Raw genomic sequence first — 22,852 nt, 5'->3', positions numbered from 1 at the left:
TCTGGCTTGCCTTCCCCACAATATTATGTGAGGGATAGTTTCAATTTAAGTTGTTCGTAATTGTAATTCCCAGCTATTTAGTTGAACTGACAGCCGTCAGATCTGCGTAATTCATCGTGTAACCGCAAAATAATGGATTTATTTTGGTACCCATGTGGATGAGCTCACGCTTTTCCTTATTCATAGACAATTGCCATTTTTCGTACATTAGGGGTGTCCTGCCTACGTCATTTTGCACTTGATTTTGATCTTCTGATGACTTTACTAGACGGTAAATAAGAGCATCATCTGCAAACAACCTAAAAGAGTTGCTCAGATTGTCGCAGAGGGCCGATAACACTTTGGGGAATGCTTCACTACATGTTTCCTTCGATTACTACCAACTGTGACGTTTTTGGCAGGAAATCACGAATCCAGTCGCACAACTGAAGCGATACTCCGTAAGCACGCAATGTGACAAGAAGGCTCTTGTGAAGACCGCTGTCAAAAGTCTCCTGGAATTTTAGAAATATGGAATCACTTTGAGATCCCCTCTGGACAGCACTCATTACTTCGTGCGAATAAAGAGCTACTGGTGTTTAACAAGAACGATATTTTCTCAGTCCGTGCTGCCTGTGCGGCAATAGGTCGCTACGTTCGAGGTAATTCGTGATGTTACAACACAGTATGCGTTCGAAACTCCTAGTGCAAATCGACTTAGTTCTGAATTACCGGTACTTTTCGGTATCTGTTTGGTCCCAGTTGTAACAGGTTTTTAAAATTCTTACTAAACCACGCGTAAAAAACAGCATAACAATATGTAATAACAGCAGCGCTCAATTTTGATTTTAAATACGAGTAAAACTGTTTTTGAAAACGAGTAATGTTTTTTTCGTAAAAAATGTATTGTTGCACCACGCCCTAGTGCACGCCTTTCAATTGGACGCCACTTCGGCGACCTGCACGTCCTTAAAACCAACGGCACCCGGTTTTCCACGGACAGTCACCCATACAGCTTATAGCCGGGCCCAACGTTGCTCATCTTCGTTGCTCAGACGGAACCGGCGCTACCAACGGGGCAAGGCTGTTACTGATTTTCCGTAAAATTTCCATTGCTTTGAAGTATTGAGTTATTATAGACGCTGCAAAAGCGATCAGCACAATTTTCGTAACAACGCCTACAGTTAGAAACGAGCAATAAACACAAGAAATAAGCATTTCATACACAACAATGTACGTGTTGCCGCTGCATAACGTATTAGACGGTACGCGTCACGTGCAATGTGTATAAGACTTGCCCCCCCTCCCCCTCCCCCTCCTCCCCTCCCGCCATCTGGTATAAAATACTAGTTTCTCGCTGTTGTCCTCGGACATCAGTTGTATTGCAGAATGGTTTCATCCCTAGTTCGGTGGTGTATGACGAAGTTCGGCAGAGACAGATGAAGTACAATGCTCCATTTGCTTTAATAGATTAAAAATTGTAGGAGTGCAACAAGAAAACATTCACAATGTCCCTTGGAACAGAAGGTAAACTTGATTGATATACCTATACTTTATTGACGTACTATAAACTACGAATACCAACTGAACCCTTAATTTCATTGTTGCTTCAGGGTGAAAAACTGATGCCAACTAGGACGACGCGGGTTATCGGCTTGTGACCTTCACCTCTCGCTGTTGCCACGCCCGTCTATTTCACCTTCGCAATCTTTGCTGGAGACAGTGAGACGATTTTTGCCGCAGTCTCAATTCCATATCGATCGTGATCTCCTACACCTTCACCCACGTTATAGTTTTTCAATCTTGGTTCGAAGTCTACATTTATTGCTGGAAGTAATAGCGATAATCACGGTAAATCGATTATTTCAGAACGGTTATTTTGAGCGGTTTTAACAATCAGTTTAAACTGGAGACGAAAAGAACTGGTGTAACCGAAAACCAGATGGTTCAGTGAGAACCGCCGTCTTTAGTTTGTGGAGCGATTGAAGCACCGGCTCATCTCTACGTTTAAGGCAAAAACTGGTACTCACGTGTGCTTATGAGGGAAACTCCAATCGCACCCCCTTCAGATTTCGTGGTAAAAGGGCCTGAAAACAGGAAGACGGTGTGCTGCACTGTGAAAAAAATGAAAAATAGAAACAGCGAACGGTCCAAGAACAAGAAGTGAGAAATAGAGCAGTTGGAAAAAGAAATGGCTTCGTGAATAACTGGTTACGGCGTTGGACTGCTATACCTGCGATCCTTGTTCAAACCTCTCTCGTTCCAATTTTTTTGTTCCGCTGTTCGCTTTTTTCACATTTGCGTCTGTGTCGTGCTGTAACGTCTGTTTACTACAGCGAGGTGTAAGGTACGGTCCTATAATGACAACTGATTCTCCACAATTACTCTATTAGCAGCCGAAAAGAATGGGAACCGCAAACGTTTGATGATAAGACGAGAAGTCAACACAATCCTCCACCGGAAAGCACCTCTGGTGTATCATACAAGGCATTAATGACAATACGTGTGTCACATGATAGGAATCTCTTATCGACGCACCTAATTTGTACGACTGGTAAGTGAGTTAGATATGCCTCCCTGACAGATGTAGGTGACCATATGAATGTGAATGTCATCAATCTCAAGGAAATGATGAAAGTATAGTCTTTGTCACAGAATCTGCAACAAACGAAAAGAACAGTTTCACAATCGCACAGTTTGTCTGTGCTCTATCAAAAAATATGTTTTTATCGTTTTTGAAGTTGCGTTCCGTTTTGGAAGTCTTGACTCCTGAAATACTTTATTGTAACATCGTTCACACCCTTTTATTTGTTGATTTCATTTCTGTGAGACATCTACGTGGTATCTCCCCTGCTCTCACAATTCATCACATTTACTTGCGACGGTAACGTATTCTTATCATATTAGTCATATTCTATAAGTAATGTATAGTATGACAACTGTCAAGACTACAGAAAGAGAACAATCATATCAATGACTGGACGGACAGTTCAAAATGTCGTGGAAAGTATACCGCACGAGGGAGTAATGAACACGGTGCGTCCCCTCGTCAGTCCAACACCATGGCAACTTACCCACAACCCCGTTGCGCTTTCAGCCAGCTCTTTGTTGCACTTCCTGTCCTTCGACCGTTCACTGTACCTATTTTGCTTTCTTTTCACAGTTCAGTACTTCCTGTTCTCATGCTTGATCTTTGTTCAGTTTTTGACGGGATATCCACTGGGCTATCTTATCACTAAATCTGAGTGGGATGCGATGGCGAGTTTCCCTTGTTAGTATCTGAGGCATTAGGTAATTGAAACATTAGGTCCAATCGAAAATGAAGCACCTTCCAACAAGATACACACAGCTTTTAGCAAACCGAATCTTCCGACTTTTAAGTAATTACTCCTAATACACATACACACTACACTTTAACTTATAGGAGGGCCATTCGAAAAGTAAAGAACGATAGAGCGCGAAATGGAAACCACAGTGAAAATCAAAACTGTTTTATTTGCAACGGTTAGCTACACCTTCCAGCTACTTCTCTACACAGTTGCCGCTCAGACTTAGCCACCTGTCGTAGCATTGTACCAACTTTTCAATTCCCTGGTTATAGAAGACAGCCGCCAGTGCTTTTCGACAATTTTCTACTCTGGACTGCAGCTCCTTGTCTGCGTCAAAATATTGTCTTCATAGCCAGTGGTTCATTTGAGCGAAGTTGAACCTCAGGGGTGGCCAATTACGGGCTACGTTGTGGGTGATCACACACTTCCCATCGAAAACGCTGCAGGAGCATCTTCATTGCCCCTACAGACTGCGGTCGAGAATTGTCGTGTAGAGCGAACCGCATGACAGTTATGGTATGTGGATTGCATAGCTTCAGGCGCCAGGCCCTCATACTTGGCGGGAGACGCTAATTTCTAGCCATTCTCACTGTCAGCTCAGAACTGAAAAAAGCGACATGATGCGATCGACGGGCGTACTAGACACATGCAAAGCTTTGCACTGTATTTTCCATTTCGCTACCGATCGTTCCTTACTTTCCGAATAACCCTTGTATAATTGCAGTCGAACTACATGGGGATTTCAGAAAGTAACTTACACATGTGGTCCCACGCTAAGACCGTTGCACAACAACAGTAGCACATTGTCGGAAGAGAACATGCTACGGGGTTTCCGGCAGTTGCAGTTCTGCTGCAGGTGCAACACGGTGTGTGATTCAATGGAAACGTACTACAAAGCTGAAGTCGCTGGTCAGTACGTTTATTGTGAGCAAAACGTCTAAATTGCGCGCAGATCAATTCTGAAATTCTGGCCGTATGTGGACGTAATGCGATGTCGCAGCCGGCCAGAGCTGAATGGTGCCAACAACTTAACTAATGCCACACAGACATGCTGATCGGGAAATCTAGATCTTGCGCCATGTGATTTCCATTTTCTCAGGAAGTTTAAAGAACAGAGAGAGATTTCCGAACGATAAGGACGTTCTCATAGCGGTTCATGACTCCGTTTCCAAGCAGAGGATTTCTGTCGTCGAGGAAATGGACAATGGGTAAAACTTTCCAATCGTTGTTTGCAGAGACTTGGTAACTATGTTAAAAAACAGTGTCATGTATTTGAGGCACTTTAGTGTAGCTTCCAATGAAAGTCACTTGGCTCACCATAACAATGTGTTGCTTATTTTATGAAGTCCCCTCGTATTACAATAAGTGCAGTGCATGAAACACACAGCAGGACTGAAGAACGATTTGAACTGTATGACAACGAGCGACACAACGACTGCGTTTATGAAACAGAAGATTTATTCGACTTCTTGTCATAACGACAGCGGGTTCGGCTTCTTGACGAAGCTGGACCGATACTATTATTTATTAATAAAACGAGGGCGAGATGTAGAATTTCCTTCGCTCTGTGGGATTCCAGCCCTTAATAACCACGGTTATTCGACTGAAAGAAATTTCTAACCAGAAAGACCTGAGGCTTTCCTAGAACTGTCGACTACATTTCAAAACCTCGCCACGCTGCACGACACAGTAAGCTTAATTTCTCTCGACAGCGCAAGAGTCATTGGGGACCCGGCTGCCTAGTGAGTGGCTTTAATTACAGCTGGTGATGCGGCTGTTTCCTCAGAATGCTTTTAAGGGCGACGGAGATCCGACTGCCTGACGTTAAGCCGCAAGTGAAAGTTAGGCGGATTATCTTCTACGTCTTAGGAACCATGCGCAGCTTTCAAAGGGCATCTTTTGTCATTAAAAGTTAGAGTAGAATTCTCAAAAGAGTAGCTTACAGTCTTTAACGTTATTTGTAAAAGTAGTGACTGATATGCCACGTCACGTCTTCCACGAATTTGGCCGGAAGTCTATGCTATGATTTGTTTTGTGCATATTATCTGGCAAATCGTGATATTTGTGCTAACGTCTCTGAGCCAAAATACATATCAACTAACATTCTATGGATACATACACAGAATGCATAACAACAGACTCATAAAGAGGATTTTCGATGTAGTAATCACCTCAGTTAAAAAACCAACTGGCTTCAATAAATAGAAGAAGACCTAACACAAGCAAAACTCTGTAGGGAAAGAGACAAATTCAGAAACAAAATTATGAACACGAAATTTGTAGTAGAAGAAAGAAAGAAAACACGGAAAATACGGACAGAACAATAAGAGGTACACATTTATAGAAAGAAGAGATCCTGGAGAAAAAGAAAGAAGAAGAAAACAAAAATAAACCATTTAACATTTAAGATCAGACACTGTCTTATGGGTAAATGATCACTCAGGCCTTTTGAATTCATTATTTACCGCTGTTTGTCTGTTTTGTGTTTTACTCATTTGAACCAGTCATGGAACAACTGTGTTGCAGAACAGGCCATCTGGTGACGAGAGTAACTGTAGTAAGCAGTTGAGGCAGCGTCTATAAGTAACGTAGGTGTTAGTTTTAAAAAAAGAGAATACTTATAGTAAACGATAATCTATGTAGCTCTGCCCATCAGATGGCAAATATAAATAAATATTAATGAATTAAAGAGGGTCTGCCTTCTTGTAAGAACATAAGTTTTGTTTTGTTTAACGCTCAAACATGTTTCAACACAGTTGTTTCATCTTCAGTGTTTTCTATTGTCTCTGAAATACGTACATAGAGATTTTATGTTGATTAGGAATATGTTTGTATCAGATTTAACTCTGTTTGTATTAAATTTGTATTTTAAATTTTGCTAACAGAAATCGCCCACAGGTGATACATTATGTCATCTACAACAAGGGAATGTTAGAGCAACATGTATATTGAATTTCTGTTGGAATATAACCTATAAAATATGTACTCTGTAAAACAGTAACAGATTTTTAACACTTGCCATTGCTATAATTGACCTGTAATGACTTGCACGTGATTATTATTTGCTTTCTAAACGTGTTATCTTTTGTTTGCAAATAGCCTACGGGCGTTGGTAAAATCTCGTAAGGTTTTAAAATTGAATTAAAATAGTTTTGACCGCAGTAAAACATTTATTGGCAATGGTAACGGGTTTTAGTCAAAATGTGACCATCTTCACATGAGGGAAAGTGGTGGCAGTGAACGGAACGTCAGCTGCAGTTGATCATGATGAAATATGATCTGAAGATGGTCACATTTTGACCGAAACCAGTTACCATTGCCAATAAATATTTTATTGCGGCCAAGATTGTTTTAATTCAATTTTAAAATATTTTATCGGAACATCTGTTTTTTTTGTCAAATGTCAGTGAATGCCACGTGTCCCTGTTGTTTGTGGCATCCTAATATCGAGTAATTTCTGTTCCCTTCTGTGTGATCATCACTGGTGTGTCATGCTGTAGTACTGTTGTGTGTATTTTGTGTCAGTTGTGTTTTCATTTTATGGCTCAGTATGTCTGCTGTATTTGGTTTATAACCATTTTCTGTGGCAATCTGATAATGTTCAATTCTTGTCTGCAGTTACCTTTATCCATTCGAATTCTGTTCAGCCTGTGTCGAAATAATCTAAGCCCGGCTTGTTCATGTTCTGTGGGTGATTAGATCTGTTGTGTGTTAGTGTACTGGTTGTTGGTTTTCTATTAGTTGAGAACTGACGCTGGTAGTTTTTGTTTTTTATTGTGATACCTAGGAAATTAATTTTCTTGTCTGTTTCAGGTGTGAAGTATCCCTGAGCGCCGCGTGTGCCAAGGCGTGGTGTGCTGCCTATGAGCTCATAGGCAGCACACCGCACCTGATACACTCGGCTCTCGGGGACCACAGTACAGCTACGTCACCTGAAGATGGTCTTATAACAGTGCGAAACCGGTCGTGTGAAAATAAAGAAATTTACAACTGAAGCGGTATTGTCGACCTCTGCTATAATGCTCAGTTGCAGATGTTCTTCCAAAAGGATTGTTTGTTATTATGAGAAATTACAAGTTGCACCATGCTTCGAAGTACACAATAAACACTAGGTCCACCTATAACTGGTAGGGTAACTCAGATCAAACTTGGACGATTGGACGAAGGAAAAGACGTATCATTTGTAATACAACCATGCCTAATAAACGATTTTGGCGATTTTATCAACCAGGGTAAAGTAAGATTTAACTTTAAAAGATATCTGTACACGGAGGCATGCACATAAACACACACACACACACACACATAACACACACACACACACACACACACACACACACACAGAGAGAGAGAGAGAGAGAGAGAGAGAAGAGACAGATTAATTCTGTTACAACACTGTCTTTCTTTCCAGTGTGGCACAATAAAGTGTTTGTGGAAACAAAGGCAAAAGATAATCTACGAGAGCGTGGTGTAAAATAATGCCTCGGAATGTTTATGTCAAAACACTTTTTAAATAAAATTTATTAATAGTCTGCACCTTTATTGTTCATGTCTACATATTTGCGGTCCTCTCTCTCGCTAGACATCTCCAGATTGTAACATGTAATATAACTACAGTATGTCAGTGCTTGAGAAACAGAGTGCTGTAATAGATATTCGAATTCCGATAGTTCGTCCCCAGATTGAGCACTCTCTCCTTCAACATGGCAATGCGAGACCAGTCACGAACGCTGTGACTTCTGCAACAATCCGACGCCTTGGGTTCACTGTCAGCGATCATCCTCCTTATACAGTCCCGTGTTGACCCCATTCGATTTTTATCTGGTTACAAACTTAAAGAACATCTTCGAAGATTTCACTTTGATTGTGATGAAAGGATGCAAGTAGAGGTGAAGCTGTGACTCCGTCAACAAAGTAAAACATTCTACCGTGACAAAATCAACAAAGTAGTTTCTCGCTGTGAGAAACGCGTTCGTCGCCGTGATGACTATGTTGAGAAATAAACATGTAGACATGAAGAATAAAGATATAGAATGTTAATAAAGTTTGTTTTATTTTTTAAAAAAGCTATAATAGTTTTCTCAGAAAAAATTCGGAGACATTACTTTTCAGTTCGCTTCCGTAGTAATTAACAGCTAATCAATACGACATCTGACAGAAATCCCCGGCAGAGCGTGTGACGCTCCTGAAGATAAATATGAGTCTATGGGACTTATTGGCTTATTGCTCAGTATCCCGATTTTTCAGTCGTAGAAAAGCGCGAATAGTGATGCGGAGATTAACACAAATATTACTTTAGAAACAAAAAATGACATGTCTTAATCTCTATAGTCGTTTTTGTTAAGTATGACCATACTATTCCCTTCATCGGCTTATAATGCTATAGCATCATTTAATAGCAGTTTATGGTTTATGTTATTCAGAATTTTCTGTTCCGTCTTGGGCTAGTATTTGTACGTATTCTGTTTGTTTAATTCCTTGTCTATAATGTTTGTTACATTAACTGTAATTTCATATTATTTTCTGTATGAGAGCTTAGCTACATCTATTGCAACTTTAGCAGTGGGTATCAGATGCTTTACAGAATTTTTCTAAAGTGTTGGGGCTATGTTGTATTTCAGACCGTTTTTTAAGGAGATTTGTTTCGTTACTCGTAATTCTATATTTGTGAAATTTTCTAAACATGGGTAAAACTGAAAATCAGATTCATATTCGTGTGTGGGTTGTCGTGTGTGATGCTGTATGTTATCACACTGCTGATACTATTCAAAACGCACTACAGATTTTGCACAGAATACGAAAAGGTTTTGCAATGAACATTAGAAATTTATATCTACACGAGAAAATACCCGCAAAAAATATCAAATGTACATACGGAATTCAGACACAAGTACTACCTTAAAAACTTTAGTGAACTTTTAGAACACGAAAATGGATAAATCGGAAGTAACATATTCAACAACCAAAGATAAGCGTAACAAATTTTAGTTAATAAAATAATATCGCTGTTCATTTGCACGACTTTGTAAACAAATAGCGTCATGAGAGTGGAACTGTCAAGCTGCTGTCACGTTGTAACTAACATTCAATTTCAATATCTTGACGTATTTACGATCTTAATAAAGCAGTAACAGTTACAAAACAGTCCACTAACGACGCAATATGGACGTCACATCAATCTACACGTGAGTACAAGACAGCTACTTCAATACGAATGAAATTCTCACCAAAATTGTAATTGCAGGTACTTGAAAATGGCGATTAAGCCGAAACAGTCTTCAGTCTGTCGTACATAAAGATTAATTATTGTTAGCAGCTATTTGGTGTATGTACTCAAACAATCATGTCGTTATCAGACCTTAGAAACAATTCACATTTCAGTTTCAAGGATTAGTCCTAACACACGGGAGTAAAATCGGTTCAGTTAAGAACATCATGTTTCACAATGGCAGCATCGTGCTGTGCACTTTCCGTTTGTCCTTGGAATAACGGTGCTGTCGCTTCTGAAAAAGGTGTCTACAGCATGTTAAATTACTTCGGAACTAAACCAAATCTTCACTTTAAAAAAAGTGTAACGAAGGCACAAATTATCCACACAGCATTCCATTCGTTTCCGTGACTGGCTTCTTTCAAGCCGGGGATAATGGAAGACCGCCTGCTCCCGTATCCAAGGTCGCATGTGCACTCTTGTGCGGTGACGGTCGAGCCAGTGGTGAAAAAGCCAAAGTCAGTTCCTATTCAAGTTGTGAGCGCTGGAGGCAATGGAGAAATCCTGCAGTGCTGTCCTAGACACTATTTGATCAAAGTTATCCGAACACCAATCAGTGGACATTAATATGGGGTGTGTCCGCTTTTCGCTCTTTCGACGGCCCTAGTGACACTTTCAGTTATATGCCTGAATTTCTGTGAAGGAATGGCGGCCCATTCTCCCTCAAGAGACGAAACCAGAAACGCTGGGGTCTGCATTGAAATCGACATTCTAACTCATCCCAAAGGTGTTCCGTTGGGGTCAGGTTGGGCTTCTGGGCAAACCAGACCATATCAGGAATATTGCCTTACAGATTTGGTTTTATGAAAAGTTGGGTTCATTGTCATGCTGACACAATCAGTCATCGTCTCGTCTCCAAAATTTCCCTCTACTGCATGCAGTACACATTGCTGTAACTGTTTTGATATTCTTCTACATTTAGGGACTTTTTAAGTACAAGAAGGAGACCATACACTACACATGAAAAACAGCTACCCCCCGCCCCCCTATTGTAACATCACCTCCTTCGTACTTCACTCTTTACACGACACGTGATGGGACATAACACTTTCCAGGCTTTTTTTTTTTTTTTCCAAACACCAATCCTTCCACCGAATTGCCACAGCGTACAGCGTGCTTAGTCACTTGAATATGACAGTTTTCAGTCATTCACTGTCCACTCACGCCGCTCTTTAAGGGGGTAGGACGTCAAACGGGCCGACTTCGAGAAGGAGAGGCACTACAGGACATTTTAATTTGCACTGTCTATACTTTCACGCAGAGTCGGAGAGGAAAGGAATATGTGGAAAACACTGATAAGGAGAAGGGACAGGATGATAGGACATCTGCTAAGACATGAGGGAATGACTTCCATGGTACTAGAGGGAGCTGTAGAGGGCAAAAACTGTAGAGGAAGACAGAGATTGGAATACGTCAAGCAAATAACTGAGGACGTAGGTTGCAAGTGCTACTCTGAAATGAAGAGGTTAGCACAGGAAAGGAATTCGTGGCGGGCCGCATCAAACCAGTCAGTAGACTGATGACAAAAAAAAAAAAAAAAAAAAAAAACTTTCATATTTAAATACATAAAACTTTGTCAGCATGACCAGGAAGGATGATTCACACTCATAGCAGTGGAAATTCAAAAACACGAAAAAATAATATTTTTTAAATGTGAAATTTCATGATTTTTTTCACATACTGTTGGCTGCATTTGTTGCTATAGGTACACTTTTCGTCATAAGTAAGAGAGATTCTTCGATGCATTTTGCACAGCGTACAAACCATACTTCCAGGTGTATGAAACTCTAGAATTTATTTAATCTATGGAAAAATTCTATGGAAAAATGAATGGGGTGTTACTTTTTAAACTTCGTGTTTAGAGAAAACTCGAATTTTATAGTTAATTATCTCAATTTTTACCACAGTTTTTAACAGATTTGGTAAATTCTAGATTTTCATACACCTGTAAGTATGGTTTGTATGCTGTGCAAAATTCATCGAAGAATCTCTCTTACTTATGAAGAAAAGTGTACCTACAGCAACAAATGCAGCCAATACCAAATGAAAAAATGATGAAATTTCACATATAAAAAAAATTTGTTTTGTTATGTTTTTGAACTTCCTCTGCTATGTGTATGAATCCTGAATCCTTCCTGGTCATGCTAAAAAAGTTTTATGAATTTATTTGTAAAAGTATAGACAGTGTAAATTAAAATGTCCTGTGGTGCCTCTCCTGCTCCAAGTCGGCCCGTTTCACGTCCTACCGCCTTTAAGTCACTTCGTCAATGGATACAGAAATGTGCGGCTCATGAGGAGCTGCTGTACCCCATTCGTTTTAGTCCCCTACGCACAGTCCTTGTGCTAGCAGTCTGCTGATAGCCGTTTGGAACTCACGAGTGATTTCTTCAGTTGATTTCATCCGATTTTTACAATTACCGTCCGCAAAGCTCGACGGTCGCTGTTGGTCAGTGTATGAGGTCTGCCTGGTCTTTGTTTCGTTGTACTTGTTCCTTCTCGTTTTTCGCTTAAGTTACTTTAACAGTCGACTTGGGCAGCTTTATAAGTGTTGAAATATCCCTGATGAATTTGTTACTCACATGACATTCAATGACTATTCCGCGTTAGGAGTCAATGACCTCTCCTGATCGACCCACTCTGCTGTTATTACTTTTCTACAGACACACAATTCCCCCGCCTACTTTTATACTGCCTGGTTCGTTTCTCATTTCAGCTGGTGGTCAATTCCTCATTACATAGGGGTGTCAGTATACTTTTGATCAGATAGAGAATATTACACTGAAGAGCCAAAGAAACTGGTACACCTTCCTAATATCATGTAGGGCCCCGCGAGCACGCAGAAGTGCCGCAATACGACGTGGCATGGACTCGACTAATGTCTGAAGTAGTGCTGGAGGAAATGGACACCATGAGTCCTGGAGCGCTGTTCACAAATCCGTAGGACATCTCTTATGAACAGCACGTTGCAAGGCATCCCAGATATGCTCAATAATGTTCATGTCTGGGAAGTTTGGCACCCAGCGGAAGTGTTTAAACTCAGAAGAGTGCTCCTGGAACCACTCTGTAGCAATTCTGGACGTGTGGAGTGTCGCATTGCCCTGATGGAATTGCCCAGGTTCGTCGGAATGCACAATGGACATTAATGGATGCAGGTGATCAGACAGGATGCTTATGTACGTATCATCTGTCAGAGTCGTATAATTATATCCGAAGGAATGAACACCAGCGACGATATCACTCCTTGGAACACGGAGGAGAATTTGGGGCTTTGGATGGAACACTGGCGCAAAGTCTTGTGATTAGCAGCAATGGGCAATATTGGCGAATCTCAAATTAATTAGTTGCAGGTGGAGCGCTTCCACACCATCGTGGGTTAGCAGACTAGGTAACGCAGGCTGTTCCATCCAGGTTAGGCTAGTTCCAAATTTTGGAGGTGGGAGAAAGTATCTTCTTCGTTCTTTAATCTAAAGAAGGAATGGAACAGAGTACCGATCCTAAACATCTGAGCACACGTCCATAACGTTTCAATCCTTCTACACTCCTGGAAATGGAAAAAAGAACACATTGACACTGGTGTGTCAGACCCACCATACTTGCTCCGGACACTGCGAGAGGGCTTTACAAGCAATGATCACACGCACGGTACAGCGGACACACCAGGAACCGCGGTGTTGGCCGTCGAATGGCGCTAGCTGCGCAGCATTTGTGCACCGCCGCCGTCAGTGTCAGCCAGTTTGCCGTGGCATACGGAGCTCCATCGCAGTCTTTAACACTGGTAGCATGCCGCGACAGCGTGGACGTGAACCGTATGTGCAGCTGACGGACTTTGAGCGAGGGCGTATAGTGGGCATGCGGGAAGCCGGGTGGACGTACCGCCGAATTGCTCAACACGTGGGGCGTGAGGTCTCCACAGTACATCGATGTTGTCGCCAGTGGTCGGCGGAAGGTGCACGTGCCCGTCGACCTGGGACCGGACCGCAGCGACGCACGGATGCACGCCAAGACCGTAGGATCCTACGCAGTGCCGTAGGGGACCGCACCGCCACTTGCCAGCAAATTAGGGACACTGTTGCTCCTGGGGTATCGGCGAGGACCATTCGCAACCGTCTCCATGAAGCTGGGCTACGGTCCCGCACACCGTTAGGCCGTCTTCCGCTCACGCCCCAACATCGTGCAGCCCGCCTCCAGTGGTGTCGCGACAGGCGTGAATGGAGGGACGAATGGAGACGTGTCGTCTTCAGCGATGAGAGTCGCTTCTGCCTTGGTGCCAATGATGGTCGTATGCGTGTTTGGCGCCGTGCAGGTGAGCGCCACAATCAGGACTGCATACGACCGAGGCATCATGGTGTGGGGAGCGATCTCCTACACAGGCCGTACACCACTGGTGATCGTCGAGGGGACACTGAATAGTGCACGGTACATCCAAACCGTCATCGAACCCATCGTTCTACCATTCCTAGACCGGCAAGGGAACTTGCTGTTCCAACAGGACAATGCACGTCCGCATGTATCCCGTGCCACCCAACGTGCTCTAGAAGGTGTAAGTCAACTACCCTGGCCAGCAAGATCTCCGGATCTGTCCCCCATTGAGCATGTTTTGGACTGGATGAAGCGTCGTCTCACGCGGTCTGCACGTCCAGCACGAACGCTGGTCCAACTGAGGCGCCAGGTGGAAATGGCATGGCAAGCCGTTCCACAGGACTACATCCAGCATCTCTACGATCGTCTCCATGGGAGAATAGCAGCCTGCATTGCTGCGAAAGGTGGATATACACTGTACTAGTGCCGACATTGTGCATGCTCTGTTGCCTGTGCCTATGTGCCTGTGGTTCTGTCAGTGTGATCATGTGATGTATCTGACCCCAGGAATGTGTCAATGAAGTTTCCCCTTCCTGGGACAATGAATTCACGGTGTTCTTATTTCAATTTCCAGGAGTGTACATCTGGAAACATCACAGTAAAGAAAATATTATTCTGCAGTCTACAGAAAACACAATCTCGATACTTACTTGATACCCTACTCTAAAGAAGAAGGAGAACGCGCACACACACACACACACACACACAGAGACAGAGAGAGAGAGAGAGAGAGAGAGAGAGAGAGACAGAGAGAAAGATTACCTCTGCATTTCGATATGTCCTCCATCTACCTGTGTAATTAGTCACAGTCTACGGCTTTGAAATGATGATTAGGCGCGGTGTAAATCTGTCTGCACAATGAACAAGACAAATCTAATAATACTACGTAAAGTTTCGTGGAACGATTGTCACCGAAGCAAAATGGGTAAATGAAATGTGTCCTATCTTCCAGAGGAGACATCGGGGACTAGTTAGGTTCCGGTCAAGTTATTGTTGCTCTAATACGTTTAGAGAAGCCATATAAATTCAAAAATATGAGAATTAGGACAGTGGAAGGACTCAGAAAAACAAATAATACTGATTACTAAATCAAACGAACACCAAACCTCATTTTCGATCTTCTTGGCGGCATTATATACACTGAGTGATTTACAAATCATCTTAGAAACTTTTACGGGTTGTATAAGGTTTTTGTGGATAATGTCCGAATAGGGAACGCATGTCGGGAAACGTATCGTTTGCATATAAAATAAGTCACAAGATCGGATCGATTTCATGTCTCCTATTTCACGGCATGAGCACAAAGTGCGAAGAGAGTACCATCAGGCGCTGAGTCCTCAATCGTACGCAATTTTCTTCCGATTACAATGGCTGCGAGAAACTCGTACCTACGCAGTTACGAGGGTTGATTTCTGTGCTCCACGGACGCCCATCACTCTGATGGAAACTGGCTACGACACATTGAAAAAACCCGATGACGAGTAGTCGAAACACTGCCCATGCCATGGCTCCTGTGGAGCACACAGTTCTCCAGAGTGCGCGTATCCTGAGGAAGGAGGTTTGAAGGTGATTCGACCTTCAAAATTATTTCACATCCAAACGGTGCGTTTCCAGACATAACTTCAAAACTGGTACATTTGGTAACACTGCAGTTCACCTCTTTTCTGCTCCATTAACGAATGGTGCTTGGGAAAATGGACAGGCTGTAAGTCCATTTTTAAGCTTATTTGATTTTGGTGTTTTGGTCATGTTATAAAATATATGGTGAGATATATGTTGTACTAACTAATGTATTACCTTACTCTCCCTCGAACGTATGAATACAGATTTGTAACTGTAAAATTTTCTGTGACAGAAAATGGAAGTAATACTGGACTTTAAAGATAATTAATCTCTGGATTGCTCTCGCCTTTACTAGAGGAAAATGTGACTAAGCGAGCCGTTCTTTTTTGTTTTGTTTTGGATCTTCATTATCTCCTCTATTACTACTATGTATGAGGCATCTGAGACTGACAAGCTATACTCAAGAATCGGTCGAATTAGTGTGTACCATGCCTCTTCTTTCGCGGATAAATTAAATTTCCTAGGGCTTCACGAACTGTCTTAGCGTACTTTATGCTTTTTCTGTTGCTAGTTTTAGGTAGCCCTTCCAGTTTTGGTGCTCCAGATTGCAACTGCAGATATTTTGCAGTTGTTATTCTTTGTGATGATTCACCACTAATAGTTTAATCAAATAGTATTAAGTCCTTCCACCGATTCATGTGCAATGATTTACATTTATTTCCCGTGAGGGTTAACTGCCAATACCTCCACTAACCTTCTATTCTTAGCACATCTTCAGGCATTTCCTTGCGTTGCGACTTTCCTACACACAACAGAATCATCAGCGAACAGCCTCACCACCTTACGTTATCACCAACATACAAAAGTTGTAGTGTTATAGTACCCAAAGTAACTGAGATATTCACTTCATATTTGGCATATGTATCAGATAAATTGATAAAGTGTTTTTGTCTGTGTCCTTGATTGTCGTGAGTGAAGCATAATGACAACGGTTCAAGAAAAGGCACTATGTGTGGAATGGTTTATTCAGAACAATTCGAACTCGCAGGTTCAAAGGAACTTCCAAACACAGCGTAGAAAGGAACCAGCCTCGCGGACGTCGATTTACCGGTCGTACGGGCAATTTATGCGAACAGGAAACGCTGAAGTGAAGCAACGTACTGGACGACCTAGAGCAAGTGAAGCCGACACAGAAAGAATACGGTTGAGTTTTAAACCTTCACCTCAAGATGCTGTTCCGAGGGCATCGCAGAAGCTGCGAATTCTTAGGGCGACCGTACACTAGGTCCTTCGGAATCGTTTACAGATGTATTCATACCGACTGCAACTGTTGCGCGCATTGAAACCACACGTCAAGCCGAAACGTGTGCAGTTCGCTGTGGACGTACTTCGCTATTTAGAGGAGGATGGAAATCTTAGAAACGACCTACCATTTTATGACGAAGCAAGAATACACGTGTGTGGGAAGGTAAACAAATACAGTGTTCACATCTGGGGCGCAACCATTCCAGATACTGTGACGGAAGACGTACGGGACAGCCCAAAAGTGAATATATGATGTTGTTTGATGGTTGATCGCATACTGGAACCACTTTTTTTCTGACAAAAATACAGTTAACTCTAACAGTTGCCTTGATGTGCTTGAACTGTTTGCATTAGCACAACTCGTTGATCGCCGAGACAGTTGTTTGCCAACAAGATTGGGCTCAGACTGCGAGATGTTCTAGACCAAGTGTTTCCAAGTCGCTGGATTGGCAGCGATAGTCCAACTCCATGACCTCATATGTCGTCTCACATTACACCGGTGGATTCTCTCTACGGGAGTATGTTAAGGACAGAGTCTACCGAACGCCTGCCAACCATATCAGTGATGTAAATAACCGAATCGTTTCTGCGGTTTCCACAGCTGATACGGATATGTTGTGTCGAGTGTAGATGGAGCTTGAATACAGACTGGATGTTGAGCGTTCCAGAGGCGCACGTACTGAAACTGACTGAGTGGCACAAAAACTTTGTGAGGTGGTGTGTCACAAAGCTAAAAGTAGTGTTAATATCTTAATTAGTTCTGATACCGTTACACATTAAAGTTGTTGCGTACCCTTTGAGATACATGAACTGCTTGTATAACACTCCCCTTTGGGAACTCCCGAAGTTACTTTTACTTCCGACGATTTCATCCCATTAAGAATGGCGATTTGTGGACTGTATCTGTCTGGAAATCCACTTACAAAGTTGACACGATATTCTGTAAGCTCAAATTTTGTTCACTGAGCAACAGTGTAGAACTGTATTGAATGATTACCAGAAATCAAGGACCAGAGCGTCAACCTAGGTGGCGACGTATATGGCCCACTTGGTGTAGATTGTCCACTCTCCGAAAAATGTGTTCCTCAAAGTACTGATGACGACATTGTAGGTTTATATCTACATGCTACTGTTCGACGTCCTTTCTTGAAAATGTTGTTGGAAAGGGAGCAGTTCCTTCGAACGATCTGTATAAAACAGCACAGGTGTATCATCAGGTTTACTTGCATTTCGGCGGTTCAACGATTTTTTTAAATTTTTATTTTCTGTTCTTTGATCATTTATCTCATTGTCTACCATTGCTTCATTTCAACTACGACTGAAACGAGGAACCTTATATTGCGCAGTGAACGAATTTCGGGAGAGCGAAATCAATATTGTGGCCTTCTATCAACTCTCGTTTTGGCGCCATTACGATCATTGAGCGAATAAACAGATGATTTTTTTCGTTTAGTGATTTTATACAGAATCAAAACTTCTTAGGGACTTTCTGCAGAGTGGGAGTACGTCATGACGCTATGCCATTGCCTAGCTGTGAATAAACAGTAAGGTATTTCTCTCTGCAATCAGCAGTCATACATTCTAAGTGGAATCAGTTTATGTAGCGGTTAACGACCGAGAATTTAAACACATATCTCCGCAGCCTCCATCGACGCCTACCGCGAACAAGCACGAAATGTAGGCAGAAAATGATGGCTTAGTACGTGACCTAAACACCGAAACATGTAACTCAATAGGAAAACACGTGTTTATATTGTTATGTAGTACCCAGGAATACGAATCACAGGCAGAGTGAAGAAGTGAAATAACCAGTCAAAATTACTGTACCAGTGATGAAGTTGCTAATCACCGGAATAGTAGACTGAAAGAAACAGCTTACAAATCATAGGTACGCTCGATTATCCGTTAGTTCTGAAGGCTATGAGGTAGCTATCGCCGCAATACATGACCAACCTGAAAGGCTTACTGGTTTTAAATGGGGAACTAACAGCTTCTGCCAAATTTCAGAAAGCAATCACTGATGCACGTACTCAAATTCCAGTTTGCATGTTAAATCTGCAAATGTGACACACACATACACAAAAATGAAGCAGCATTTCACATCACTGAATGATGTTGTTGCTTCCACAGTACAAGCTATCCATTAAGGAATCGCTTCAGGCAGTGCCGGGATGGTTCTTTTTAAAGGGCACGGCCGACTTCCTTCCCCATCCTTCCCTCATCTGATGGGATCGATGATCTCGCTGTTTGGTCCCCTCCCTCGAACCAGCCAATCAGCCAACCAACACACACACACAGACACACACACACACACACACACACACACACACACACACAAACACACACACACGAAGAAGAACATTGCAGTTAATTTAGAAGAGGACCAATTCGGCTATTGAGAAGAACAACTATCCGAAGGCTTCATAGTGGGGCTACAACAGACGAGAGCTTCAGAGCCAATACACAACTTTATAAATTTCTTACAGTAATCAGGAAAGTATTTTACAAAAAATGGTTCAAATGGCTCTGAGCACTATGGGACTTAACTTCTAAGGTCATCAGTCCCCTAGAACTTAGAACTACTTAAACCTAACTAACCTAAGGACATCACACACATCCATGCCCGAGGCAGGATTCGAACCTGCGACCGTAGCGGTCGCGCGGTTCCAGACTGTAGCGCCTTTAACCGCTTGGCCACCAGAAAGTATTTTACACTATCGACTGTAACAAACTAACGGAAGTTCTGAAAAATAGTTAGACTATAGAAACAGAAAAATAATTATAGTAATAGAGAAGAAATAAATATGAATAATGAATGTAATCAATACCGAAGTTGTTACTAGAATTCTTAAAAATGTTAGATAAAAATGTACACAAAGATGTAAATTTTTCACTTTCCTATACATCTGCGAGAAAATATTCAGTGTTGTAGAAAATGCCATATTGTTAACAGATGAGTCAGTATTTCTGTCACTATTGCAAGTAGTCTTTATCATGGTGTGGAACACATAATATGTATGCTGTAACAGAACCGCCACTGAAGAATCTGCTACACGCTTCCACACACTGCCATGTTTGAGTACCGTTGCAGCAGTCTTATTCCTTCTACCACGGTAAACTTACGACTGAATACTCTTTAAAATGCAATATTTAGAAACCGAGTTTACCCTAAATAAAAAGAAAGAGTGAATAAAGTAGTTGTTGCAAGTAAAATTTCTCCACTTAAACATATTACTAAATTAAAGTTCCCAGCTGTTTCTTTCTGTCTATATGTGAAGGCTAATCTCAGGAGCAACTGTCGGGACGTCGATGCAGTTTTCACTAATACACAGACTGATTCACGAGGAACGTTTGTATGTACAATTTATTACCGCTAAGTCAGACAAATCGTCATTCCGTAGACAGTACAGCCCGTGCGAAGCTGAGGTAGGTCGCTAGTAGTCAACAAATTTGTACGCCGATAAGCGATTTTAGTATCCTCATCAACACTTGAAGACGAAAAAATACGCTTCGTGAAAAACATGTGAATAATATGTCAACAGACTGAATCTGTTACCAGGTATTAAAAGGCATTTATTAACTGCAAAATGCAAAGTTTTACTGGAGGACCTGTTTAACTTGTAAAATTATGCTGCCGTATTATGCTCAGGTCTTTGTTGATTCTTTGAAAATTCAGGGGTTCCATTCGTAGAGGGTTTGTTCTGGACAGTCTTAGCTTTGCTGTACAACTTATCCCCGCCGGTACTGTTGTCATTAGCGAGGAAGAGGTGCATAACATTATTAAACACAACCCACGGAACAATACTTCAGATTATTTATATGTGTATTTTCAAACGTTAATACTGGCTGACAAAAAAATGGTTCAAATGGGTCTGAGCACTATGGGACTTCTGAGTTCATCAGTCCCCTAGAACTTAGAACTACTTAAACCTAAGGACATCACAGACATCCATGCCCGAGGCAGGATTCGAACCTGCGACCGTAGTGGTCGCGCGGTTCCAAACTGTAGCGCCTAGAACCGCTCGGACACTCCTGCTGGCCACTGGCTGACAAACCGGGCGTTGTATGGCTATTAATTTTGCCGGTTTTCTATCAGATGATGTTGATGTTTGATTTGTGGGGCGCTCAAATGCGCGGTCATCAGCGCCCATACAAAGTCTCAGTTTTGTCACAGTCCAATTTTTTACACAGTCCGGTCGATCCACTGTCACGAATGATGAGGATGAGGATGAAATGATGAGGACAACACAAATACCCAGTCCCCGGTCGGAGAAAATCCCCAACCCGGTCGGCAACTGAACCTGGGAGCCCGTAAAGTTTTCTGTCAGAAACGAAAACGAAAAAATGAACTGTGTTTCTAGTATAATATCGAAAAATTTTCATTTCCATGCATTCGTGAAAACACCTTTGAAATTATGAAACAGTCGTACGAATTAAAATGCATATTGCAGGAATGTAGGGGTACAGTCTCTGTGGCAACCTTCTTAATAGTTCTGTAGTCGGCTATTGTTCTCGCCTACAGCCGTTTTCTCTTTGTAGCTGAAAGTAGTCAAAAACCGCTGCCAGGTGTCAGTGAGTTCCTTTTTCTTAAGTTGTCTCGAATGTAGGAGTGTCTTAGTGGTAAAGAATAAATGTATTGAAACTTCAGGCATGATGCGATATTTTTTCACACATCTCAGTAATTATGACGTCATATCTGTTGAAGTATGTGTCGTACAATGATATATTTGTAAGCGGCATATGTGGATACCGTCTGCGAAATATGGTGCGAATGTATTTAGTAGCAGAGAAGTAATAAATCTAAAGGTAATGCATGATGTGGTAGTTTTTCCCACATCTCATTGTTGATGACGTCATATCTCCTGGGTGTAATAGATAGATGGTTCTTACCCCAACAGCGATTGTTGTCTGACAGTAAGCGATATGTGTACCAAGTTTGGTTGAAAATGGGACTAGTGGTTTTGTGGAACCAACACATACACATACATACATACATACATACATACATTTCTATTGCATGTATGGATTCACGGGCGAATTAACGACCGTTATGGGTGTAAAATGAATAGCAAGATAATTTGAAACTGGAAAATTGAAGAGCTTAAGGAAGCAACAGTCATGCATCAGCTAGAGCGAGGAACTGCCGTCTTACCTGCCAGTTGACATCCGGATTGCCGTCCGATGTTACAGCCGTATAACGACTTGGAGTCACAGGAAGCAACACACAGCTATCGCGCAGCTGAATGATGCAGTTTCGGACGTTCTCGATACGTAGAGGCACATGTAACTGGGCGCCGTACAACACGGCCTGTCACCGAATGCCGATCAGTCGGGAAGTTCCACACTCGCTGAAAGACCTACACGACTATATCAACACTATTCGTACAGATCACCTAGTTTTAATCGACGGTCGTCGCCGATGGCAATCGTGTAGACACCATTTACGGGAGGGTGTTGTGGCGTCAGTGGTTGTCGGCTGTGGAGCTGCTGTCAGCGTGTGATGAGCGACTCGGCGTGTTGAGTGTTGGCAGCGTGCTACTTTATGCTGGCCAGAACGGAACCAGCTCGTCCGGCGGCGTCGCGTGGACTGGCTGGACACGCCACAGCAGCAGACGAGCAGCCAGCCGCGGGCGTCCTCCCACCACTCCCCCTACCCCCCCTCCCCCCCACCCATCGCCGCACTGTCAGTGATCACTCTTTGCCGGCTTTTCTCTCGCCCCTAGCGATACTGATGCCTGTGCAGCCGAACTGGATTACTTCCGCGGCTCCCACCGCGCCGCGAATTTGAACTGCACGGTGAAGGAAGGCAGGGAAATTTGGCGCGCATAAAATCCTTTTACACGAGCGACTTCCTTGTCTCAGTCGACTACTCGCGGTAGGTAAATTACTGCAGCGCCTCCGAAGTAATATTTCCCTTCTCTGGTCCGACACGAGCGATCGTTTCCGTTCACGCGGCAGCGCCAAAATTGCGTGTGTTGACAGAGCTGTGCCGTCTGGCATCTGAACGGCGACAGTGAGAGTATTACGGACCATACGTTTTACGAAAAAA

General features: G+C 42.5%; 1 long non-coding RNA gene across 1 annotated transcript in view; it reads right to left on the bottom strand.

The window, feature by feature from the left end:
* Nucleotides 1–22,371, bottom strand: part of LOC126203139 (uncharacterized) — a 693,770-nt gene extending 671,399 nt beyond the window's left edge. Inside the window, exon 1 of the long non-coding RNA XR_007540226.1 lies at nucleotides 21,956–22,371. This is a non-coding gene — a long non-coding RNA (uncharacterized LOC126203139). The remainder of the gene's footprint in view (nucleotides 1–21,955) is intronic.
* Between the last annotated feature and the right edge of the window lie 481 nt (nucleotides 22,372–22,852).

This window comes from Schistocerca nitens, chromosome 9, assembly GCF_023898315.1.
Source record: "Schistocerca nitens isolate TAMUIC-IGC-003100 chromosome 9, iqSchNite1.1, whole genome shotgun sequence".
In the NCBI taxonomy this organism is placed as follows: domain Eukaryota; kingdom Metazoa; phylum Arthropoda; class Insecta; order Orthoptera; family Acrididae; genus Schistocerca; species Schistocerca nitens.
This window is presented reverse-complemented; position numbering and strand designations above follow the sequence as displayed.